We start from the raw sequence: 20,369 nt of genomic DNA, 5'->3' as shown, positions 1-20,369 counted from the left end.
GTCCCAAGAGAACGAGGCAGACCCGTGGTGCGTTTTTATGACCTGGCCTCAAGTCCCGGAGCATCACTTTCTTCATCCTGATTGGCCATCACAGCCATAGAGCTCTACCTAGGGTGAGAGGAACAGGCCACAGACTACGTGCCTGGGAAGGAGTTCCACTGCAAGAAATGTGGAATAGGACATGTTCTATGGACAGTACTTTCCGCCACCGTCTCAATTCTGGCCATAAGAGTTAAAATCCCTCCCACATACAAAATACAGCCAGCCCCTCTTCCAAGAGCCCTAAGTCTCCTACTGTTAATGACATTAACTTACAGCTCAAGATCTCATCATGTCAGTCAGGTCTGAGTGTGGATGAGGCTCCTGAGGAGCAGTTCCCCGAGCTCAGCGCCCTGGGTAGAATTCTGAAGAACTGTAAACGGAGCAGACTAGTTACCTGCTCGGCATAACCCGTGGTGCGGGGCCAGGCCAGGGGGGGGTACCGCTGGGAGCTCTGCCCTCTGGGTAGTCCTTCCTAAACATGAAGTGTAGCCCATGTTTGCAGCTGAGTGGTTTTATCAAACTTTCTGCCCATAGACGTTTAGGGGTCCAACGGCTCCTTTTCATCTTGTATTGTCTCTGTTTAAGGATAATTTTAGAGAAAAACTGACAGAAGATCTTCCTCTGTTTTACATTATGTGAGCCGTCCCTAAGAGGGTAACTACAGCCCCTCAGCTCTCTCTCCTGGCTTTAAACATAAACCTATTTTTAAAGTTACAAGGTCTCTCTCCATTGATTCTTCAGTTGACTCAATTTGGTGATTGAATTTTCTAGATAATAAACCTTTAACACTGTATAGATTATAAGTATGTTATAGGAAACGTGAAAACTAATGTGTTATTCATATTATTCAGGGTTTTTTAGTCGTTATTTCTTGAAAACCACTAGTGATGGTCGTCATTACCTACTCATTGCCACTACAAATGCAGTCACTTTGCTCCCAATAAAGTTATTTCTGATTCTCTCTTGATTTTAATGGTTCTCTCTTTGACAGCCACAGAGTGAAATGTCTTGAAGGGGAAATTGCTTCATAAATAGTTTTGAAGTAAAATGTCTGCCAAAATGGATTGATTGGGGCTCTGAAAGCAGCAACGTTAATATTAAGAGAAGAAGACATCTTCCATGAAAGCCTTTGGGTGAAATAAAATACATGAGTCACAGGGATATGTTTCAAGGTGTCTAATGGGCACTCACGGTTTGAAAATGAAATGCTAAGTAAAATAATGCCAAATGTACTAGAAACTACAGAAATGTGCCTGGAGCTTGAGGCTTAAAAGAGGAAGAAAAATCATTTGGGTTACCCAAGGCTTTTTAGTGTTTGTTTCTTGAAAACCTTTAGTGGCTGGTCATCATTACCTACTCATGGACACTACAGACATCATCACTTTGTTCCTAATAAAGTTATTTCTGATTTTTGTCTTGATTGTGATTTTATTATAGATGGGTTTCTCTTTGACAGCAACTATCTTGAAGGGTATTTGAAAGGTTAGCTGGTGGTGAGAGCAGAGGGAAAAAACCTCAGGTTTCTCAGTTCTTCTCAAGCTTTCGTGTGCTTAAGATTTATCTGGATCTGAAGACCTGCAAAAAAAAAAAAAAAAGATACAAGTTCTCTGCCTCCCCCACACACCCAATATCCGATGGTGACACGAGAGTGGGGAACTGCAGTAAACACTGCCATTCAAAAAAACGGGAGGACAGAAGGAAAGGCTCATAGTGGTCACTGGCCCATAACATTCATGAAACCCATCTAGACCCATATCAAGAGTTCCTTTGCTGTGAAGCTATTTCTTAAATTGAGATTTTTTTTTTGCTGAAAGAGACTGGAGATAAGAGTTTTGTTTTTTTATTTTCAAACGCCAAAAGTCCTGACTCCTTAATATGTTCTCTAGATTCTCAAAACTTGAACATTCCATTTTTAATGTTTTCCTTCTCATATTCTGTAATAGGCAACTAGAAAAAGCCAAGTAGCCCTTTCAGCATTCTGCCTGGAAATTCATTTAGCCGGATCCCCAAGATCTTTCTCTTCCCCACATTACCGCAGTCAACAGTTTGACTAACGGTTCTGCCAGGACATACCTTGCATGCCCCTTCCTCCGACCCCTGATAACATTCTTGCCATCCTGCAAGGCCTTACTAGGAGTTTCAGGAGGCTCCTCCAGCTTTCACAGTCTCGCCAGGGCCCTTCCAGTTTCCACCTGTAACCCAGTCCCAACCCAGTGTCATAGGTTTGTGAAGGCGGCACCCCACCCATGGCATCAAAATACGCTCCAGTTACCTAGGCTGTGTAACTACTCAAAACAGTAATCATTTGTTTTGCTAAAGAAATCTATGGCCTGGAATTCAGACATTGCACTGTGGGGATGGTTCTTCTCTACTCCATGGTGTCTGGGGCCTCAGCTGGTAGGAGTTGAGGGCCTGGAGGCTAGAACAGGGTAGGGACTGGCTGGGTATCCTCACAGCATGGTGGCTTCAAGGTAGTCAGACTTTTAAAACTGGTAACTCAGAGCTCCAGCTGAGTATACCAAGGCCCAGGCAGAAGCCGCAAGGCTTCTTATGTCCTAACCTCAGAAGTCCTAGAATGTCACCTCTGCCGCATTCCATTTATCAGGCAAGTAACTGTAGCCAGCCCCGATTCAAGGGGAGTGAAATTAGGCTCCATCTCTTCATAGGAGGAGTAACAGAGAGTTTGTAGCCATTAAAAAGTTCCAACTTTTATAATATGATTTCATTACTTGGAACATGAACAATTTTCTATATGGCAACACCAAACAGTAGTACATAGTTTGGGAGCAAATGGAAAGTAAAATGGGTGATTGAATAGGATCAAAAAAACATTTAAATCTTTGGAATGGTGAAAATAGCCACACATTAGGTTTCATATTTGGATTTCTTTAGCTTTGCAAAACTTCTCTCAAATATATTTAGACACAAGGTGTCAGCACAACCTTGACCTCCACTAACTCTCATCAAAATACCCAGATAATTGGATAAGGGAGATTTGGTCTAAAGATGCAATGTAGCTTGGTTTTTCCTATTTCATGATAGTCATTCTGCTCAGTTAGTATTGATGCTTTTTAAATGCTGTAATATAAACTCAAAGGGGTGCTCGAAAATAATAGTAAGACAAAGCACAAAGCCATAGGAAAGCAATAAAATTTACCCAATGGGAGCGCATAATAAGTCATATGGATTTTACAGAAACAGTTTATATGGTAGTAAACCCCTAATATGACCGTGAACAATGTGTAAAGTTTACTGTTGTTTGTTTGCTGCCTAATTAGAAGCCATGCATCTCAGACGGTTAATAAAAAACTGTTTCTACAGATAAATGTTAATATATCACTAACATGTACCTGCTCAGGCTCAAACAGAATCCAAGCAACTGTTTTTAATAGTAAGTTAAAGAACACATTTTTAAAGATTTCCACTTCTTATAATAGAAATTAATTTATTTGTGTATTTCGGTTGACTGACAGGATAACTGACTCTGCCCCAGTGCTTAGGAATAAAGGAGGACATTACCTTTTGATAAAAGGGTCAATTCACCACAAAGGGCTAATAATCCTAAATGTGTACACACCAGTAGCTGAATCTTTGCATTCACCCTGTTATTTTCTTAGGATAAATTTGCTGGATCCAAGTGAGTACATTTTTGAAACTTCTGCTAGATCATGCCACGTTGCCTTCCAGAAAGGTCTTACCAATTTTTACCCCTAGCCGGAAGAATATGAAAAATGCCTGCCTCTCTCTATTTTCACCAAAACCAGATGACCATTCCGTGTAAAATAGATTTTAAATATTGTTTTATTACTTTTAATTTCTCCTAATAGCAGATACAAAAACAAAGGATTTTTTTAAAAGTATGGATTCTTGTATCTCCAATCAAAAACAGTGAGACTGATGTTATTTGTATGTAAACCTAGTGCTTCAAAAATGATTAAGCGTGGTTCAAAGTTTTCTTTAAAATTTGATATGGAATGGTCATTTCAAATGAACGTGTGTGTGTGTGTGAGTGCCAAGGTCAGTAAATTCTCTCCTAGCCTATGCATATTTCTGTCTCAAAATTGTCACATTATTTTATATTGATCAAGTTGTATGTTTTTCCTGATAGATTGTGACCCTGCTTGTGTGAAGGGATTTTTGTTTTATGCGTTTCTGAGTTGCTTTGCAATGGCAGAGTCTGGTGTAGTAACCATTCAATGAATGTTTGGCAAGAGAGGGCTGGAATAGAGGGAGAAACTTGGCCTTATCCCCAGTATCACAAATTTCAGTTAGCATGATCCTGTTGAAAGGGGCTAACTGTATTCCTTTTTAAAAATTAATTTGTTGGCTTCTAAATCAGTCAACTCTAGCAAAATCCACGTAGACTGCATGGCAGATGACTACGTAGAGCCCACTGGAAAGTTCTGCCTTGTCTAAATTTTTTTATAAACAATAGCTGATAATCTTCATTTCACAGTAGTGAAAGAGTCTGGGCTGGTTAACAGTTGTCAGAATGCTACATATGAACTTTCTCAACCCATATATAATGGATTTACATGCCTTTCATTCCTGGTTAATTGCAGAATTAGGTTTTGTTTTATTAAAAAGAGGGTAAAATTTTTATAACAATTAAAATGTTATATTTGTGTAAAACACTTTAAAAGCTAATTTAATGAGGATTCCATTTGTCTTGAAACGTCTATTTAGCCAGCACTTTGTTAGGCATCCATAATGATGACTCTAAAGCATGCCCTGTTTTGAAATGCATTCTGAATTACAGAGGATTTAATTATATTCAATATAGGTTTATACATCATGTTCAAATAATTTGAAAATTGATGTTGCATGCAGAATCAGCAATGATTTTAGCACTATAATTGATTTTAGAGATTATCAAATTCAACCACATCATTGTACAGATAAGAAAGGTAAGGCCCTGGCCGGGAAGCTCGGTTGATTTTTTGAGTGTCACCCTGATACACCAAGGTTAGAGGTTCAGTTTCAGGTCAGGGCACAAAAGAGAAGCAACCAGTGAATGCATAAATAAGTGTAACAACGAATCAATGTCTCTGTCTCTCCCCCATCCCTTCTTCCCTCTCTAAAATCAATCAATAAAAATAAAAATAGGTTGAGTCACTTGTCCAAAGTCACACAGCTAGTTAATGTCACAGTAGAGCTGAATCCCAAGTCTATTGAACCCGAGCTGATTACCATATCCATCGATAGGCCAGATTGACCGACCATTTCTTTCTTACCTAGAAGGTAGATTTTTCTGTAATAATATATAAAAGAATGTATAGGCCAAGAGGCCAACCACATAAAAGAAACCGGAGCTCCATGATGAAGACAAATTAAGTTCATAGCCTAAGGTCTGAATAATTTGAAATGGACTCTGTCGGAATGAACCCTTCAGCCTAAGGTTCTCCTATCTTCCTATGGCTCCAGCTCTGGCACAACACTGAGCACCCGGTACCAACTTGCCAGCTAACAAGGGGGAATGGTAAGAATTAACAGGAAGCACCTCCACCCTCATTGTTAACTTCACCTTGATCAAGCTGAGCATCTTCATCGCGTTACTCTCTGACTGTACGATCCCTTGACACCTGAAAGGCTGGCAATTTATTTACAAGGATACGGTACCTGACTAGGAAGCTTCCTGCCAGCAGAGATTTTTCAAAGAGTTTTCTTTCTCTCAGAGTAAATATCATGTTTTTAATTATTCATAATGTTGCTCCTGTTTTACCACGAGCTTCCTCAGAGGACAGAGTGCATTAGGCTCTTCTGTTGCTGTAAGAGTGTGGAGCGTGAGTAGAATATATACACACACATATATTTTAGCATTTCATTGTCATTCCGGGCCAACAAAATTAAACATGACTTGCAGATGCTGCCGTCAGAAACAACAAAAGGTATAAAGTGATGCGACAGGATTCATATTGCACGCACACCAGAACACCTAAATGGAAAATGCTCATAGTTGAAAACGGGAAAGATTTCACATTCCTAACAGCTATATTAGGGGGGTTAAAAAAAATGGGAGCATGCCTATAAATATGACCAGAAGAGCTTTATTTAGATTTATGCTAAAGAGATACTCTACCATTGGGAGCATCTTCTATCCAAGCTAAGTTTGGTAACCTTTCTTTTCTCATATGCATTACTTGCTAGTTAAAAAAGAGATGCTTCCTCCGTATCACAAGGCTACCTGGAATCATTAGGTTACTATCTTACAATGCTAAAGATGAAAGTCGTCCTATAGGCTGTTCATTCAGGTTCGTTAAGGAATAATTTGCATGCAGGAGAATTCGTTTTTAGCCAGCAGAGTAGAGCCTATGAGTTCCGACAAGCGCCACCACTGTCATCAATATACACGGCATCTCTCCCTCCCCAGAACCTCCCCCACAGTCTGTATTTGTCTTTCCCCGCTTTCAGCCCTCCTGGGCCACCATCCTGTCCCCTGTGGTCTTGCCTTTGAGAAGGTCCTGTGAGTGGAATCCTACGTGTGTCACCTTGCCAGGCTGGCTTCTCCCGCTTAGCAGAATGCCTGTGAGGTTCTCCCCCGCCGTGTGTCCCGGCCTGTTCCTCCCTCTTGCCCAGCAGCGCCCCCTCCTGTGGCTGTGCCGCTCACCACCTAATGGCCGTTTGTTTTGTTCCCAGTTTGGGGCGATTATAAATACAACCGCTCTAAGCATTCGCATACACTTTGTGTGTGTGTGAACATAACTTTTTATTTCTCTGGGGTAGATGTCTCAGCATGGGATATTTGGATCATCTGGTAAGTATATGTTAACTTTATTAAAAACTCCTAAACTGTTTCCCAAAGGGTCTGCAACATTTTGCATTCCCACCAGCAACGTATGAAAGGCTGAGTTGCTTTGCATCCTTGCCTGCACTTGATATTGAAAAATGTTGTTGTGGTTTTTTGTGTTTTTTTTTATGTTAGCCACTCTAATAGGTGTGTCGTGGTAACTCGTTATGATTTTAATTTGCATTTCCCTAATGACTAATAATGTTGAGCGTCCTTTACTGGGCTTATTTCCCATTTGTATATCTTCTTTGGTGTGGTGTATGTTCAATCTTTTGCTTATTTTCTTAATGGGTTATTCATTTCTCTAGTTCTGGGATTGGTTTCTTTTTTTAAGTTCTTTGTATATGTAATATAGTTACCAAGTGCGTTAGGAGATATGCGTTTTTCAAATTTTTTCTCCAAGTCTGTGGCTTTCTTTTCATTTTCTTCACACCGTGTTATTTAGTTTTGTTTTTGTGGGGTTTTTTTGTTTTGTTTTGCCTATGGGTGTCCAATTTCTAGCTCCATTTCTTGAAAAGACTGTCTTTTCTCCATTGAGTAGCCTTTACACCTCTGTCAAAAATCTCTGGCCCACGTAAGAGGGTCCATTCCTGCACTCTGTTCTGTTCCATTGACTTACATGGCTTTTCCTTCACCAGCTACCACGCTGTCCTGATTACTAGGGCTTGATGGTAACTCTTGAAATCAGGTAGTGTGAGTCCTCCAACACTTCATATTTAGTCAATAAGGAGTAATGAGAAATGTGGGTAAAGGGAGAAGGCATAGCAACCTATAAATATTCCAGTTTAACGTGTGAAACTTTGTGTAGGCCCATACGTTCTCAGCAGCCGAATTCCATCTGTAACGTCGAGTTTGTCTAGAGGGGAGACCCTGCTGGATCTCCTGGAGAGCACAAGCCCTTGCAGGGCCTTCTGCAGCTCTCCCAGCAGCCAGGGCTTGGCCTCGGGGCCACTGACCAATTCTCCCAAAGCAGAAGGAACCGTGTGGCACAAGGAGCACACAGCCGTCACCAGCAAGGTCCTCGGGCACTCCACGGATTATCCTTAAAGAATGAACTCAGAGTCCCCATTGCTACTGATGTTTGAGTGCCTTTAATTGAGGAAGAAGACATTACATTCACATTCAGAGGTGAGGCTTCAGAAAGGGTGCGGGTTCAGGTGGAAGGGGTGAGGGACTCAAGAGAGGCACCGCTGCAGAGGGATTAAGAACTTGGACGGCTAGATCTTGGTTCCTATCCTGCCTCCAACACTGACTAACCTTCGAAAAGATCTTTGTCTTCTTTAAATGTCTATTACCTCTCCATGAAATAATGTGCATTATAGGACTGCATACTGTGGAAAAACAATGAGAAGATCCCTGTGAAGTAATTAGCATAGTGCCCAGCCCATGAAAGGAGCTTTTAAAATGACCTATTATCATTTACAATAGTTTACCCAAGGGGAACTCAGCTAAAGCTTCTTTGATGTCTTAGAAAACTTACCTATGTTACAGAAGATGGTGGAAGGTTCCAACCCCAGGAGATGTGGTCATTCTTCGATGTTAGAAGGTACTTGAGAATAAAAATTAAGAACTTTTGGGTGAGGTTACTTTAAGGATGGATAGAGATTTGATTCATTTAGCTGCTGAATTATATACATGGTTACAGTGTCATCAGAGCTTGTCTGGCCTCCTTTCAAGAAGTATTTGCCCCTATAGCTCTTTGCAGGCATATTACCTTTCAATACAGTGTGTCAAATATACTGTATATTGAACATTTAATATGTGTGTTAGGGGCTGACTTGTGTACCCCAAGAATTCATGTGAAATCTTAACCCCCAGTATCTCAGAATGTGACTTTATTTGGAAATCGGGTCGTTGCAGATATAATCAGTTAAGATGAGGTCATTAGGGTGGACCCTAATCCAAGATGGTAGGTGTCCCTATAAAAAAAAGGAAAATTTCGACATAGAGACGCACACAGGGAGAACGGCTTTGTAAAGACCAAGACAGAGATGGGGGCGGTGCTTCTCCCAGCCAAATAATACCAGAGTGCTAGCCACCCACCTGCAGCTAAGGGCTTGGTATGGAACAGACTCTCTCTCAGGGCCCTCAGAAGGAACCAACCCTATCAGCACCTAGATCTCAGACTTCTAGGCTCCACAACTGTGAGGAAATAATTTTCTGTTGCTTAAGCCACCCAGTTGGTGGTCCTTCCTTATGGCAGCCCTGGCAAACTGATATCGTGTATAACGTGCTTTCTCTATAAGTGATGAGCTGTTCCCCAGATGATTTTTTTGCTGCAAATCTTTCCCAGGGCGTCCATTTAGTTATGGTATATCTTCTAACATAATTGCATCATCAATTGAATTAAATTCCTCTTGAGTTACGTTTGTATAGTTGTATACAAAAGTTATGGGGGGGGATAGCAGAGAAAGAAAATGTAATTACTGATTTCTTTGGGCTGAGTGCATAAATTTACTTTTGTATCAGAGAGTGGAAGGGCTCAGAGTCACTAAGATTTTCCAGTCACATGCTTTTTTTATTTTCTAACTAAAGTCCTTTCCATTTGCATTTGGTTTGTAAGTTTTCTTGAAAAATGGATGCACATAGTTGTGTATAGATCGCATAGGATCTATACACTATAAGGCAAGAGTTGGCCTGCCTTTCCATTTAAAATGTTCCCTACTGGCAAACTGCTGAGGTTCTAACTGGACAACACTGTCTTAAGACATATGTATTACATAGAAGTTCGGGTGGTTTAGGAATCTGTGAATACAAGTGGAATTGGAAAATGTTTATTTAACACAGAAGAAATTTTCAATCAATGCTATGTATGTGTCTAGACGCACACAGTAAACCACGGATGTCCCTAGAACACATGGGCTACTTCAGTGTGCACATCTGGAGTATCTTTAAAACAGGGGGCAGAAAATAATTCTATTCCTCTTAGTATTAAGAACCTCAATCCTGGCACTTGAACGTATACATTCAAGGTAGAGTTGAGAACTTTGATATAGCTATGCTGATAATCCAAGTTAAAAACACATTTTCTATTATTATCTGGATGTTGCAGGCAAATGTAGGGCCTATTAACATGAATTATTGCCCAGAGAATTGATTCAATTTTCTATTTCATTTTGCTCATGTAAGCATGGCCTAAATCATTGGGTGAGAAATATTCTTAGCAGTGAACTGCATTTAAAACCTTGGTAAAAAGTCATTTTTGTCTAACAGCCAAACATAGCAAATAATAACAGTGATTCCTTAAACTTATGTGGCTTTGAATTCACAGGCATTTCCTTATGTGCTTTCTGATTTGATCTGCTCAGATTTTTATTTTTATTTTCTAGATGGGCACTGGTGAGAAAAATGAGAAAAGTAGATGTCAAGGAATTTGACAGAGATTACACAATTTAGGATTCGTGACTCCTGGTTCAGTGTTCTTTCCACTGCATCAAGGGCTCTTAAGCTTTTTGTGCCATGAGCTCACTCTTTGGTAATCTGCAGAAGCCTTTGGACCCCTTCTCAGAAAAATGCTTACAATTGTATTTTTTTAAAGCACCATAGCAGTACAAAGGAAACCAATTATATGAAAACACAAATATCAAAATACTTAATGTTTGATGCAGTATACATATGCTTCTTTATTAATGCCATTAAATATTAAGACACAGTAGCAAATCTATTAACTGCCACAATTCCAAAGTAGTGATGAATGTAAGTGATATTTTGAAATATCTACAACTGTAATGTGATATGCAAATATCTGTGATTTCTGTTGGTTACCAAGTCACTGGCATTGCAACATATAAGACATTGGGAGTTCCCAATAAACAGAAATCCAAACAGAAGGTGGCATTAGAGCTTTGAATTAAAGTAATTGTTTGATCAGTTTCTGGAGTGATTCAGAGACTCTTGCTGGGTCCTGAAGAACCAGACTGACCTTGAGGGGTTGATATTGGGCTGAGGCGCAGGGTGTCCTCACTGAGAGGCCTGGAACCCAAGCTGAGACATCCTAGAGCGAGAAAGCTCCGTAAGTGAATTTTGAATAAATGGCATTTATTCATTCAATAAGGACCATCTGCTGAGAACAGGAACTGAGTGCACCCTTCCTCAGCAGTTTGATCCTGTCGTTAGATATTCAAAAAGCGGTCAGAAAAACCCAGAGATCAACGGAAAACAAAATTGCATTATTCTAGAAAACGCTATTCATCTTGATTATTGGATTAGGCCTTCAAGACAGGGACATATATTCTACTTCTAGTCATGCCACTGATTCTCTCAGTAATCTTGGTCAATTCATGTGTGTGTATGTAAGTATTTTATAGACTTTATTTTTGAGAACAGTTTTAGATTTACAGAAAAATTGAGACGATAATACAGAGAGTTCCCATATATCCTGCACTTAGTTTCCCCTGTTATTAACATCTGATATTAGTCTGGTATGTTTGTTACAATTAGTGAACCAATGCTGATACATTATAATTAGCTAAAGTCATACTTTAGTAGGTTTTCCTTAGTTTCCACTTAATGTCCTTTTTCTGTTCCAGGCTCCCATATTACAATTAGCCCACCCCTTGGGCTCCTCTTAACTGTGACAGTTTCTCAGACTTTGCTTGTGTTTTATGACCTTGACAGTTTTTAGGAGTCTGGTGAGGTGTTTTGTAGAATGTTCCTCGATTGGGATTTAGCTGATGTCTTCCTCATGACTAGACTGAAGTTATGGGTTTGGGGGAGGAAGGCCTCAGAGGTCAAGTGCCATTTTCAATACATCTTATCAAGAGTATATGGCACCCACGTGACTCAGTACTGTTGGTGTTGACCTGGTTCACCTGGCTGAGGTAGTGTCTGCCCGGTTCCTTCACAATAGTTACTCTTTTTTTTCCTCCTGCCAATTCACCTTTTACATTTCTGTAATTAATTACTGAAGAGAAAAATCATTCCCAGAAAGCAGGGTAATCTACCCTTAATAGAAGTGTGGATCTAGGAGAGATGTGGGGAGGTTAGTCCAGTCTCTGGGCCCAAGCCATCCTGCACAGATGGGTTTCTGGCTGACTTTTAAAGAGAAAAAAAAGCAAGGACTCCACAGTGAAATAGTTCTGAACTCTTGACAACTGATATTCTACAGCTCAGTCAACAAATTAGTAGAATGTCCTAAATGCTTTTTTTATGTGCAGAGCTCCAAGGCATTTACCCCATCCTAAATAATTTCTGGAACAAGATGTATCCGTAAATAAATATATGAGTGGAGAGACAAACAGCTGAACAAAATATAAGGTGATATAACATGGTGGGGGTCAATATGAAAAAGACGTAGTGGCTGTGAACACAGTTTGTGGACTGATATGGCCCAAGTTTATGTGCCAGGTCCACCCAATTGAGGCATACAACGTTAGACCAGCCACTTAGGCTTTCTAAGCCTCAATTTCCTTAACTGCAAAATGGGAATAATCGTACCCACTATTAAAAGTCGTACAAAGGAACACACAGAAAGCATCTGGCCTGAGTACACTAGGTATTGTTACTATACAGGAACCAATGACTTGACCTCACTGCAGAGTCACTCTCATGGAGTCTGTTTTTACATGGATTTTTCTCTGCTGAAACCAAATTTAGGGAACGCACACTTCCACCTTCCCACTTTCCTTCACTCTTTTGTTTTGTTTTTAAATTTCCTTACCGCCTTTCTCTTCCCCCAGCCTGCCTGCGCCTTCATATCCTACTCCCCTGGTGTTTCTGAAGCAGCAGAACTTCTTAGTGATTGGTAAGGACCCCCCCTTAGAGAGCAGCAGAGAGCTGGAGAGAGGAGGGAAATGTTTCTGCATTTGTTTGTTTGGTTTTAAGTGGTTGCTTTGCTGATCCTATTACTGTAAAGGGTAATGATATTTGGGGATAAAAGTCTATGAATAAGTAATGATAATAGAAGAAAGAACCAGAACTGTGGGATATAAAATAAAGCTTGTGTTAAAAATAGCCCATCATTTTCAACTCTGCCTACTAAGCCTTTTCCTAGACTGAGAGGCGCAGACAGAGCTCCGCGAGAGGAGCAGACGGCATGGGAGCCCGGGGGAACCACGCTCCGCACGCAGCAGCGTCTCTGTTGTGGTCAAGTTCTATCCCCAGCACCGCTGCTGGGTTTCTCCAGGGCAGGCAACGAAACTCTTTTTTCAAAGCCAAGTAACCAGAGTAATAAATGTTCCATTCTTAAATCAATAATTATTTGATTTAAGAATGGAAACTTCAAAATGAGAACATTTGGGTCTGGTTGGAGAACTTTACGTTTCTTGAGCCACGTCTTCTTCCTCGGATCATCCACTGTGTGCGCTGCACCAGGCCCGCCACCCAGGGACCCAATTAAGGCACAGACACGGGCAGGGCTGAACCGGGTGGAAATATGCGGAGGAGAGGCTGCAGCTCAGAGGGGAATTCGGACCCTGCGCCTGATGCACTGTACATTTCATTACCTAGGAGACTGGTCCAAGTGAAGTCCTGAAACCTCAGCACGAATGGCTGCCAAACCCCTGTTCCAGGGAACTAAGAAGAAACAGACAACTATGCAGCAAGGAGTCTGCTCAAAACAGCCAGCCTCTGGGCCAGGAAGACCAGATCCCGGGACTGCGAGCCAACACATTACAAGCGATGGGAGCAGCCGCGTCGGTGCCAACCGCGGCCTCAGATTTATTGCTTTAATGGCTAAGGTCACAGGCTAAGGCGTTCTCCAGATTTTGCTGGTGAAGGCAGACACGGCCGCCCCCTGCCTCCCCCAGCGCGCCCGGGAGTCTGTCAGGGAGAGCTGCACAAATGGGGAACACCCATCAACTGAGCAGGAATATTAACTTCACCGGGAAGCCTTTATATGCCATTACTTCAGAAAGGATTCCTTGTTAGTCCTACCATTAAACAATTAAATTGTCAGAGATGAATTCTGTGCGTGTGTGTGCAGAGCGTGTGTGTGTGTGTGTGTGTGTGTGTGTGTGTGTGCGGGCTGTGTAATTTCCCGCTCAGGTGATGTCTGCTGCAGGTCTCTCTCTCTCTCTCTCTCTTTCTTTCCTCCCTCCCCCCTTCTTCCTTCCCTCCCCCCCAATTATAAGCGTTTCCACTTCATTGTTGAAAATAAATACATCTTCCTGAAGGCATAAGCAATTTTTGTTATGAGCTTCGCTTTGCCTACACATTCTACACCCCTCAGAAGATAGTAATACACAATGAAATGCTCCAGGATGAACTTGTCTTCGGGTGTCCCCATCAAGCATGATTCCGTGTCCCCTTTGCCGACACGAGTCACTAGGGCAGCCCGTGTACTCGCTGGCGTTCCGTGCGTGGCCGGTACACGGCACAGCTCGGCGTCAAGGCCAGTGCGCACCGATGGAGAGGATGACCGCGCTGTGGTTCCCTGTTTCCATCCGCATCAGAGCTCTAGGCCTTCACAGTACGCACGTGCTTTCTAGGCCTCTAGTGGAAAACGTTTGACCTATGAGCCCTGGCCCGGTGGCGTGGTTATTTGGAGTGTCAACCTGTACACCAAAGGTTGCGAGTTCGAGTCCAGTCAAGGCACACACTCAGGTTTCAGGTTTCATCCCAGGTCTGATCAAATACATCGGAGGCAACCCATCAATGTTCCTCTCAGATCAGTGCCTCCTCCCCACCTCTGTCTCTCTCAAAATAACATATCCGCGGGTGAAGATTAAAAAAAATGTTTGACCCATGAACATCAAACATGCTTGTGTAAAGTACACACATTTTACTTAAACTCAATACTGATAATTTTAGTACAGAGAGAGTCTACTACTTAAATTGAATAGTATTTAATAAATATAATTAAAATTGCATTTAAATCTCTATAATTTTATATAGCTTAAAATTTTTACTGATTCAGATTATATTCTTGCCTTTGTCAGCTATTCAAACTCTTCTTTGAGGCTTTAATCTTTTAAACAATTCAAAAAACAAAAAATAGAATAGCTATCCACTGAGATGAAAAGACTTACAGAAATTACATATATATAAGGCAAAGGTTGAGGCCAAGAAAATACTGCCGAAGCCTACAAATATTCCAGCTCCTGCAAGAACCAGGTTGAATTAATTCTCTGTGTGCCAGTGCAACTATTAGTCATTTACTGATTGCTTCTTGATATAATGACATTAAAATTATTTCAATAGAAATTTTTAATTTCAAAAATTAAAACCAAGTATGTTAGGAGAACATCTCTTTATAAATAATTGGTTTACTGTAAACAGTTCTTCTTATTCACTAATATAGGTCCTCCAAAATAGTAACCTGAGCAAGGGACCATATAGGTTGTGTGGTTTCCATTCAGAAAGAATACATATTGATTTGTATTACATCTAAAATCATGTCATTAATTATTAACTTATTTGATTAAAATTTTGTGGCATTTAGGAGACTCTTACTAAAATACAAATATCCCAGAGAGAGATAACACTCCAAGCTCATTATCAATGATTTACATCTTTGTGGGGATTACTTCGGGATTCTCTGATGAAATATCAAATCCCTTTCCACCTGTGGTGCTAAATCAGTAGATTAAGCCACACAAGGAAGCACAGCACATAACCACTTCTGTTTTGTGATGCAGGATAGTTAAGAGAGACTGCCCGCTACCCAAACCCACCACCCCATCCCAAATTTCTGCTTTCAAATTTAAGCCAAAAAGGTCTTTGTACACCATTAAATAGAAATATCCCTGAAAGAGGTCAGACATTGAGCCAAAAAGTTATTTTCACCTCTCAGTAAGTGGATTAATCAGATTCTTCAAGGCCCTGGCCTAAGCCCTTCACTTTTAAATTCTCAGTAATGTCTTCACCTATTTCATTAAGGCCTAAGACTTCAATCTCGATAGTTATTGAAATAATCCTAAATTTTTATAATTTTCTTTTAAATTTATATTCAGTGAGCCCAGACTTCAGCCGTCTATTGGACATCTCCATCTGTCTGTTGTATGAACATCTCACCCTCAGCACAACCAGAACCGACAGAGTATGTTCCCTTCAGACTTGCCTCTTCTCATTTGCTGTGGGTTCACTCAGCCACACAGGAACTCAGGTGGGAACCCGAGTGGCCACCACTCGGACCCAGGCCAGCATCTCCCTCCGCCTAGCCTGCCGACAGACCTTCCCAGCACCGCTCTCCATTGCTCATTACTCTTCCCAAAGCTCGGCTTTGCTCGTGCCATTCTCCAGCTCAGAAACCTCTAATGCTCCCCATTGCTTAAATGAAAATCAAGCTCACCTTGTTTTTAAATGTGGATCATCATATGGCCTCCCCTCCCTTCTTTCACATACCTTAATTTAGCAAAGCTGGAACACTCACTGTTCTCTAAAGATGCCCTTTGCTTCCCAACCTATGTGCCTCAAATGGTTTCCTCTACCTCAAATACTCTTCACCCCATTTTCACCCGCTGAAAGCCTACCTATCCTTCAACTCAGATTCCACTTTCTTAGGTCAACCTTTCTGGCTCCCTTCAGTTTAATGTGATCTGTCCCCCCCCCCCCCCCCCGAACTCCCAGGGCATCTACTATGCCCCGAATTCCTAAGGGGCACCATTAGTTCTATGCTTGTCTTTTCATGCTATTGACAACTCCATAAATCTTGGAAGAGGGTCTTACTCATCTCTCCTTCCCCTGCAGTGCCTAGCTCCATGCTTGCACATAAAATCCACACAATTCTTAAAGTGTTATTGAGTGAGTTTTGAAGGATGAGGCGATAGACAGTGGGGGAGTTCCTAGCTTCTGAAAGGGTGGCTTTGCCCAGAAGTGACATTCCTGGGTCCTGAAAAGCAGCTTTACACACGCTGTAATTTTAAGGCTATAGCTTCGGACAAGCAAATTGGCAATACATGGAAACCTGCCTTGGGGAAAAGGGGAGTTGGTCCAGAGCACCAGCATCCACCTGGATGGAATTGTGGACTCTCCGGCCGGAAGGCAGCATGAAACCATCGGGTACCTGAGGATCTTGGGAATGTCTTCAGGTCCTAGAATACCCCAGGTCAGGTCAAGAGCACTGGGCCAGAGAATTCTAGAAGAAACAAATGAGTTGATGATGAAATGAACTGCCTGTTTTACTACTCTACATATGCTAGACTAGCTAGAGGAGCTCCAGTAGCCTGTTCATGTTTATGTACATATGGGAAAGTAACTGTTGTGGTCAATTGCTCGATCAATCAACCCATATTTGTTGAGTGCTTTCAGTGTGCCAGACACTGTGCTAGGTGCTGGAAATGTAGGAGTGGATATAAAGGACAAAAATCTCTGCCCTTATGGACCTTACTTTGTCCATGAAGTGGGAGGAGACAGTAATAAATAGAATAAATATGTAAAATATAGAGTTTATGAGGTGATAAATCCTTTGGATAAAAATAAGATATGTAGAGGAAGTGTTAGAATGTTAGGCACAGTGGTCAGGCCTTGTTAAAAGGGCGAGCGAAGGCTTGGAAGAGGTGAAGTATCGGTATGTGCAGCTTTCTGGGAAAAGCATTCCAGGCAAAAGGAACAGCCAGTACAAGTGCCCTGAGGTAAGTACATGCCTGACACATTGAAGCCAGAGTAGCTGGAGACAGAGACAGGTCAGAGAAGTAAAGGGAGACTGCCTGCCTGTGTAATCCATTGTAAGGATTTGGCTTTTACACTGAGTGAAATGGGAGCCTTAGAAGAGTCTTAGCAAAAATGGACATCATCGGCTGTTGAGACTGAACTGTAATAAGGGCCAAAGACTAAAGCGGGAAGGCCAGCTTGGAGGCTACCGCAAACATCCCAGGCAAGAGATGATGGTGGCTTGAACAGGGCGGTGGCAGTAGGGATAAGTGATCAGAGTCTAGAAAAATGTTAAAAGTAGAGACTGAAGGATTTGCCGATGTGTTTGATATAGGACATAAAGGAGGAAAAAAAGAGTCAGGGATTACTCCAAAATTCTTTTGCATGAGCAACTGAAAAAAATAGTGTGGTTCATTAACTGGAATGGAGAATATTAAGAGTGGCACAGTTGGGGGAGAGCGAAAATCAGGGGGTAGGTTTGGATCTGTAAAGCTTGTGACACCTAAGAAACATCTGAGTGGAATCTGGGGGTTGGGAGAGAGGTCTGGGCTGGAGATCTCAATTTGGGAGTCAGAATAAAGACGGTATTTGAGCCGTGAAACTGCATGAGATCCACAAGAGAGTGGCTAAATGGAAGAGACAGGTTCAAGGACTGAGCTGGAGGCACTCAAACATTCCAAGGTCATAGAGAAGGCAAGGGACCAGCAAAGGAGACGGAGAAGAAAGAACCAGTAAGGTAGGGGGCAAACCAGGTGAGTATGTTTTCCTGGAAGTAGAATAAAAGATGTTTCAAGGAAAGGGGAGTTATCAACCTGATCATGTGCTGCTTACAGGTCAAGGAAAACGCGAGCCAAGAAAAGACTTCCAACTTAGCAATGTGAAGGTCATTGGTGACAGTGACAGTAACAGTTTCAGTGGAGCCATGGGATGAGAAAGTCTTGAGAACGGGGGAAGAGTTGTTTGAACAATTAAATATAGATGCCTCTTTTGTTGTAAATAGGTTGTACTTTATTTTAAAAGCCAGTAACTCAGACGTTTTACTAATTTAAATGAGCCTTGTATCCACAGCAATCTGAATTAGTCCAATTCTACTTGAGAGATTCCCCCCTTTCAAATGACAGAAACTTTTTGTGAAATAGGTTTCAGCAGTTTTGAGTCTGACACTCTCTTTGTTAACTGAAGAAAAACAATCACTGCCTTCACTGAATTTGCAGCTCAAGGTATTTTCAGTTTCATAATCTAATTTCTATCTTGGAACTTCATACACACACACACACACACACACACACCCCCAAAGTGATGACTTCATAGTTCTTGGGTTGAATATTCCAACTCATTATAAATTACATTAGCTCATTCCAAATATTTCATGATTGATTTATCATTAGGTCTTTTCTTTTAAGTTTTTAAATAATGTTTTTCACTCCATGGACGTTTGTTTGCCTGCCTTTTCTACTTGTAGACATTGGTTCACGTTGTCCGACAACTGGGCACTGAATCTCAGAAAACATTAAGCTTGAAATTAAAGGTAAGGCAGGAAAAGCTGTCAGTAAAACATACTAACATAACGTGTCTGCCTAGGACAGGATCAAGTTCATACTTAGAACCACAAGGGGTGCTGTGAAGTACAGTGATTTCATACTTGTGTTGTGGTGTCATTTGGTTGTATCATTAAAGCCAAGCGCCCTCCCCTCCCAAGGGCAATGCCAATTTCCCAGAAGGCTCATTTCTCAGAGCCAACGCTCCAAAGATGCCAATGCAACCCATGCTGATACTTTGTCTCATGTTATTTCTCAATTTTATGCTTAATTTACTCCTTTTGGTTTTATGTATTTTGACACAGCCAAGTGTATGTGGGGATTTCCCCACAGTCCTTTAAATGCTATAAAACTTTAATATAGGGAGATAAAAACAATAATAAGCCATGCCTCCAAGCCCTCACATCTAGTTCTTCATTTGAGTTAAGCACTAACCACTTTTTGATAGATTTAGATTTTCAAGTCCTTGCACTGCTCTAAATGCCCTTGTGCATTTCCCTGCCCCCCTCCCCCAAGTGAAAATTATATTCTACCCGTAATCTGGGCATGCAACACCCATTGATTGCACAAAATGGCATCTTTACAAGTCTTAAATTATCATTAGAATGCCCTATATCATGCCTGAGCCAATGCAATTTAATATGATTCAGAAAAAAGCCAAGATGAATGCCCTTTCCCAATTTTAGGCATGCAACCCTGAAATGTCTTTTGGAAAAAATTAAATACTGCTCCTGGAAGTCTGTTGAGTTGGTCTGTTTTCAGCATAATTGCCTTCTCTCAGCTTCCTAATACCCTTGAAACCTCTGAGAGACTTTAATGTACAAAGTTCAACAAAAATACCTTCAAAGCAGATTAGTTCTAATTATGGTTAATATTTGTTTGCTGCTTTATTGAATAAACTACATTTGCTTTAAAAAAAAAAAAAAGAAAGAAAGAAATTCACTTAACTGTATGTCAGTCACCCAAATTTTAAGTGTACAAATGAAATGGAAAACATTTATTACACAAATTTAATTACAATTCTAAGAAATAAACATGCAAATTAGATAGAGTTCAATTTGCAGATGCTAATCCTCATGCTCGATCTTGCTCCTTTCCTCCCTGATTTTCAAGTCTGTGCCTCTCCTTGATTCCTAGGGAGCCAGGCAGCCAGGGGTTTGGTTTTTCACAGTCGGAGGATCACTGTTTTAAAGAAGTGTTATATTTAGCACATCTGGCATAGTAGCAGTAAACAAACATTATAGTCTTTGTAACACTTTTGTGCAGGTGCTTTCCCCCTGATTTTATTAGGTCTATGCCTTCCAAGCCTCTGCATTCATTACACCTGAAATGACCCATCTCCACTCCGGAGGGGTCCCTAGACAGAAGTTATGAATTAATGTTTCAAAAAAAACAAACTCCAATTGAGCCCAATATAGGGGAAAATTACTATTTGCAAAATAATGTGATTCCGGGGTGGTTTAAATTACATT

The sequence above is a fragment of the Miniopterus schreibersii genome (genome assembly GCF_964146895.1).
Source record: "Miniopterus schreibersii genome assembly, chromosome: 19".
Classification (NCBI taxonomy): Eukaryota; Metazoa; Chordata; class Mammalia; order Chiroptera; family Miniopteridae; genus Miniopterus; species Miniopterus schreibersii.
This window is presented reverse-complemented; position numbering follows the sequence as displayed.